Source organism: Centruroides sculpturatus, unplaced genomic scaffold (genome assembly GCF_000671375.1).
Source record: "Centruroides sculpturatus isolate CEXI.00-Female unplaced genomic scaffold, Cexi_2.0 scaffold2063, whole genome shotgun sequence".
In the NCBI taxonomy this organism is placed as follows: Eukaryota; Metazoa; Arthropoda; class Arachnida; order Scorpiones; family Buthidae; genus Centruroides; species Centruroides sculpturatus.
The window spans coordinates 21,112-28,467 of record NW_019386207.1 but is presented as its reverse complement, the minus strand read 5'-3'; the positions used below and the strand labels follow the sequence as shown (position 1 = coordinate 28,467).

The 7,356-nt window shown below is 33.4% G+C and overlaps 1 pseudogene; it reads left to right on the top strand.

The window, feature by feature from the left end:
• Positions 1-4,741: 4,741 nt before the first annotated feature.
• On the top strand, positions 4,742-6,560 carry LOC111614078 (annotated as a pseudogene).
• The last annotated feature ends 796 nt before the right edge of the window (positions 6,561-7,356 follow it).

Genomic DNA, 7,356 nt, shown 5'->3' with positions numbered 1-7,356 from the left:
TATTCTATAATGAAAATAAATCGTTTTAGATTTCGGAAAAACTCATAAACAAGTGCAGTCGTGGTCGTCAGACATTAGAACCGAGAAAGCAAATTCTTATGACCTTGTGGCTAACGGTAACTCCGGAATCGTACAGGTAATCAATTTTGTTTTTAAGTTATAAAAATAGATGTACGTATTCTATGGTAGGATTGTTCCAATAACAGTAAGAATGTTAAATTAACGTCATTTTAGATTTTAAGAGACATTTGCTTTGATAAATGATTCATAAAATTTTACAATTGCATTAAAACCTTTTTTGAAAGAATATTTAATTTTTCTATTTTTAAGATCATTTTTTTTGCTTGATATCATGCTTTCCATTGATAAGTGAATCAAAAAAATGCTTTGTTAAGCCAGTTTTTTGTTAATAGATAAATATTATTTTTACTTTCAGATCTGTAAGTGATCGTTTTAATGTTTCAAAAGCCACATTATGGTTCACATGTAAGAAAGTTTTGGAGGCAATTTCCAGTTTGTCTGGACAGTTTATACGCTTTCCATCAGGTGATGAACTTGAAGCTAATGCTTCTTCGTTCAAAAAAGCTTGTGGATTTCCTGGTGTGATTGGCTGCATTGATGGATCACACATACCAATCAAGGCACCAACAAATCATCCAGAATCATATATAAACAGAAAAGGTTTCCATTCAGTCTTACTCCAAGCTGTAGTGGATTCTAGGTTTGTAAATCATTCCTTTTGTTTCAGTTTAAATTTAGATTTTAAAGTTAATTTCATTGACTTAACTATATCATTAGGTGNACTCGCCATTCAACAACGACACGACAGCGAGCTTAAGGAGCTGCTAGACAAGCCAAACGCTACAGGGCTGTCTTTCAGCCGGCTTACGGTCGACGACTCTACCTGCCAGCTCTATTGTGACGTCTCATCGGGGACAGTACGCCCTTATATACCATCACCATTACGCAGAGAAATCTTTAACATGCTGCATAACCTTTCACACCCCGGCATCAGAGCTACGATTAAGCTCTTGCAGCAGAGATTTATCTGGCCTTCCATGAAAGCCGACGCCACCGCTTGGACTCGCTCCTGCCTACAGTGCCAGCGGTGCAAAGTTACTCGTCACACTTCCGCCCCGCTCGCTAATCTGTCCATGCCAGACGAACGATTCTCGCACGTCCACATCGACATCATAGGACCCCTACCTCCATCTCATGGATCCGTTTACTGTCTGACCTGTGTGGATCGCTTTACACGTTGGCCAGAAGCATTCCCAATACCAGACATCTCAGCGGAAACAATAGCGAGGGCATTCCACTCCGGATGGGTCGCCCGCTTCGGCGTACCAAAACTGATCACCACAGACCAAGGTAGGCAGTTTGAATCAGCCCTCTTCCAAGCGCTAGCCAGCCTACTTGGTTCGAAGCGTATTCGCACCTCTCCCTACCACCCAGCCTCCAACGGTCTGGTCGAGCGTCTACACCGTCCACTCAAGGCAGCTCTTAAGTGCCACGCTACCGAGAGGTGGACCGAAGTGCTCCCGACCATCCTTTTGGGTTTGCGCTCTACCATCAAGGAAGGAATCAATGCCACATCAGCAGAGATGGTCTATGGAACCCATCTACGACTCCCCGGAGAGTTCTTTGTTTCAGAACCCAGCTCAGTGATAGACCCAACTTCCTTTGTCGGTCAGCTCCGCGAAACCATGAGGAAGCTGCGGCCAGTAGCGACGTCTGCACACTCAAAACGTGCAGTTTTCATACACAAGGAACTGTCCACCTGCAGTCATGTATTCATTCGTCGTGATGCAATTCGCAAGCCACTTCAACCAATCTACGATGGACCATACGANTAGCATTCAGTACAATAATTTCTTAATATAAATAAAAATTACTTGCATGTGCCTTTATGTAAAATTCACTTTAGGTAATATTTTTAGCAAAATCCTCCATATCAAAATTAGTAGCAATTTGATGTTCTATGCTAATAAGACTTCAATTGTTAAGTCTATCCCGAGTCATTGTACTGGGAAGAACTATTTTTTTTGTATAATTTTCAGTTTTAGGAAAGATCTGTGGCGACCAATTTCGCACTTCGTCCGATCGCCACCAGAGGGAGTTCGGAGGTTTTAAAAGACCGATTCGAACACGTGCCTTCGTCCTTTTGTCGACTCCTCGTCTAGAGTACGGACTCCTATTCAATTGTGCTACCTGAACTCTTTTGTTGGCAACTAGTCGCCACAGATATAAAAGAACTAGAAAAGTAAAAATACTTATAAGATATTTCAAATACTTGTAAGATATTATTCGTGGGGGCTGTGATCGAGATTTCGTTTCACATTCAGAAAATAATAATAATTTTTTTTTTACATTTTATAAAAAGAATCATATAAATTTTCGTCTACAAGTACGTATCTTCTAATATCAGGACTTATTATACTGGCTTTACAGATAATGCTGGTGATGAGGGTGAGGGACGGGTGACATATCCGAACGGACCGTCCCCAGAAAAATTCCTGGGGATTTTTCGACCCGTTCGGACTCGAACCCGGGTCCCCCAGAGCGGTAGGCTGCCATCCGGCCGCTAAACGCATACTGTAGGATGTAAGGGTAGTGAAAATGTTTAGAGGAGCGCTTCAAAATTGAATTGCGCCTCGGGCCTCTCATGTGCTAAATTTACCACTGGCTTCTACTTATATAAAATTATTTCTACAACCAACAGACTGCCGAAAATCTATGGGGCTAGTTTTATGCTAATTATTAAATAAATTACGGCAGTCTGTTGGTTGTAGCTATATTATATATCGGGTTGGAGATGTTTGTATATAAAATTATTTCGTTCAATAATTTTATCCGTATTACTTTACGCCGCTTTTATATGGACAATCACTTACTATAATAAACTGGAAATCGTTCTTGCTTTATATCTTAGAAAAATTTTCTTGTTATACAATAAAATTCCAGCGCACATGCTGCGATTGGAGTTTGAGGCCTCTAGAATATCAGTAATTACAATAAAATCAATAATTTTATTTTGGATACGTCTCTTAAAATTAGACGACAAAAGTTATGTTGAACTAGTGTATGATAAACTTCACAGATTGTGTTCAATGACAAAGGATGACACATACAATCGGGCGTCGTTATTGAAAAATCTGTTGGATGGACTGGTTTTTTTTTTTGTTGTTTTTTATGGCTATCTCAGGATTCTCATTTGATCGAATGTTATCAACCGTTAATTATAAAACTATGCTGTGAACAAAGTATACAAAAGACTGGACTCTTAGAAAAGAATGAACACTTTCAAATCTATTGCAGCATTAAAACGACATTTATGTGCAAAGATTATTTGCTTATGGATATAAATTATTATGTTAAACTTAATTTGAGATGCAATCAAAATTATATCCTAACGTATAATAGCAGATTAACAATAGAGCCTGAAAAAATATGTAGTGACTATTATACAAGCACACGAAACTTGGAAGCGTATTTCTTCATTGTGTTAAATTTAAAGTTAGTAGAGACAAGTATTTTCTAAGGTTCAAGTCTTGGAAAGATATTATTAATATATCGTGCTTTTCAAAATCTGATTATTATTCTATTTTTTATTTTCTGTTATTTTGTATTAAATTATTAACTTGTTAAATATTAACATTACTTTTGGTTCCTTGTAACGAACTAATAGTTCATACAATAAAGCATTGATTGATTGATTTTCACGTATGGAGAAAATCTCCTTGGCTCTTTTAACTGTTTTCGGTACAACATACTACAAACACACTTAAAAAAAAACCTTTAATATCCAGAAACGAAATTATTTAATGTAAAAACATTTTTGACAAATGTTTTCGGCCTTACTCAAGGTCTGCCTCAGGTCTTTAAATTAACGATATTCCAAATTTGAATTCGCAGAATAACTTTTCAAACTATTATTTTTTTTAAAATTGGAACACAAAAGTATAACGTGCTAAAGTAGCTATGACATTGCAAAATACAATTTACTTTAGTGAAGAAGAATTTCACTTCAATCTACAAATGAAAACAATTATTTTTATATCTTTGAACGCTATAAGAATATTTCCAAGCCTTTCTCACACGAGGGAAGATGAGTTGAGAGCGTTGGGGTACGATTGGACGTTGAATATTAGTTTATTATGAAACCATGGAGGCGGTGTCTGAAAAAGTTTAAGAATTACATTACATTCACAGGAATCACTACATTCAATAACTTTTTTCACACAAGTTAGAAATTTTTTTAACTTTTTAAGTAAAAAGCGGAACTTAATATTAATTTCTTTTATTTAAAATTCTCCTTCAATTTTTAAATTTTCTCTTTCAATTGTTGTTAAATACTGAGAAGTAATTTTTTTATGATTGTTTAATAAATTTGAAACAATAGACTGGACTGCAGTAGCAGGAGAAGATTAGTAGAAAAGAAAGAATTAGTAGTTTTCATATCAAATGAAACAAAGAAGAATGTATTTGTAGAAATAATTGATGATAATCAATGGGAATCAGACGAAACTTTCTTCTTAAAATTAAGTTGGGAAGAAAAAATTGAAGACGTTGCTTAAGGAAGAACTTGTATTATGGAAATTATTATTCTGAAAGATGACAGTGAGTTAGCATTTCATTTTAAACCTTACATTGGTTATACCGTATTTATTTCTATTATAAGTAAATTTAGCATTTTTATAAATATTGTAGAACCCGGCATTTTAGAATTTTAAAAAGTTGTATGATTCTGAAGGAGAATGTCAGCACTATTTTAATACCTGTTGTAAGAAAACATGGTGCGGATGGCATTGTTTCTTGTAAATGGAGAACAATTGATAACTCTGCTTTCGATAAAAAATATTTTAGTGGAAGACTTGTTTTTCAACACGCAGAAGAGGAGAAAAATATTGAAATTTCTGTTATAGACGATTTTGAAGTAGAAAAAGATGAACAATTTGAAGTTGAACTTTACAAACCGAAAGGAGGAGCTGAAATTCACCAAATTAATAGGACAATAATTAACATAACCAATGATGACGGTACGGTAAGATAATATTTATTAAATCAATTTTTAATAAATAATAATGTTTATTTTATTTTGCAGAATTTGGGAATATTATTCAAAAACTAATGAGGTTAATTCAAAATTTAGAACTTTCATTTTACTTCGTTTAGAATATCTTTGCTCTCGTTCCTCTTACATCTGTACGTGGGGAATAGTTAACATTTTTTGTATCTTTGTTTGCTATTGGAATATTAACAGCGATTATAGGAGGCATTGCATGTATTTTTGGCTGCTTAGTTGGATTGCATGACACTATAACGACTATTAGATTTGTGGCTTTGGAACATTATTATCAGATTTATTTGCATCAAAAGCAGCAGCCGCGCAGGAAAGATATGCTGATAACGCCATTGGTAATATTACTGGAAGCAATTTAGTAGTGTTTTTAGGAGTGCAACTTCCATGGGTGATTGCATCTATCAATATGTATTGGACATCACAAGTATGGTTATATTCTAAATCTTTTATTTATAATTGAACTATATTAAATGTTTGTGAAATGATTCAGTCGTCAATTAATATATTCTTAAAAATTAATATAAAAACGTTATAATTAATAAATTTTGGAACTTTATAGACTATAATTTAGGATAAAATATATTTATTAATTAAAATTTTAATTTAATTTTCCACTTTTGTTTCAGGGAAAGGATTTTCAAATGGAGGCTGGAACTTTGGGATTTAGCGTTGGAATTTATTCAATAATTGCTTTTATTTACATAATTTTACTATTGACGAGAAGATGCACAAATAGATGTGGGGTAGAGAATTAAGAGGCTCAACTCTTTTAACCAATCTCTCCGCAATTTTCACGATTCTTCTTCGGATTATATGTTTATATAGTCTTATCCTCACTTGATGCTTATGATATTTTAAGATAAAAACACATGAATTCTTGTAAAATTAATTTTGAATAATGATTTGTAAATCATTCATAGAATGTTATATAATCTGAAAACAAAAGAAAAATTAATGTATGAATTATTTCTATACAAATGTGATCAAACTATTTATTTTTCTGAGATTTGATATGCATACTAAGCATAAACTAAAACTTAAATACAAATAACTATATATGAAAATGATATATTTGTTTAAATTTAAAAGTAAACAATTTTCAAAACTTGTAGACCTATAAATTCTCACTGATATCTGTTTGTCCTTTAATCTCGAGAACGGAGTTAATAGATGAAAATGAAGATAATATATGGAAAGAAGACAGGAGGTCCCGATTAACTATACACGAACTTTCGATTATAACCGGAAATCATGTTATTTCAATTTAAAAATTTTTCCAGGAACGGACTTGGATAGCCGACATGATTTCATTATTAATAGGAAAACTATGATGTACAGTACAGGGACAAAACATTACTAAAATTGAGAGCATTGTGACATGATCACAATTCTTGGCTGCAATTTATCGTAACAATGCTCTCAATTTTAGTAGTGTCTTGCGATCACGTCACGATAAATAATTGCTCGTTTATTTTATTTCAGCGTTAATAATTAATTCAGTAATATAAGAACATATATAACTACTGTATTGTAATTTAAGATTGTTAATCTATAACAAATTTTAATTCCTGGCCATGCCATTTTATATAGTATATTATCTTAAACAATATGTTTACTACATTCTGGTGAGATGATTAGTATAGATTTTGTTCATTAGTTTAACAAAATGTAATGAATGATATTCGTTCCGAATATTTAATTAAAAGATCCTCTTAAATCTTTTATATTAAAGGGATGTGCAATAAGATAAATTTTGAATTTAGGAAAATGCATATGCTGTATTATGAAAACTTTTCTGAACTATTTAGTGATGATTCAAATGTTACTTTTTGTCGGTTTCAGAATTACGATATTACTTCCTATTCCGTAGTGCATCATATATCAATTATTTGAGTTTTTTTTTAAAGTTAATCCGGGAACGAATCTGAACGGGTAAGATTCCTAGGAATTTTTCGGAGTGATTCGACCTGGCCGTACCACCACTTTTTATCGATAAGCTCGATAAAAAAGTCCTTATTGACCGTGGAGAGCAAAAAGTAAAAAAAAAAAAAAATTAAATCAAATGTTACCAATTCAATGCTTTTGGCGCTGCATCTGATATTGTTTGGTGCCTTATTTGTTAAAATTTAGTTGTCTCAACTTTTTATATAATACTTATGATGTATAGTACAATACAGTCGCCCCTATAACACTGTTGATAATTCCATTTTATATGAATTCCACGTTGTTCGAGTCACTTAGATTTTACAAATACGTGTGCCGGGCCGTGAATG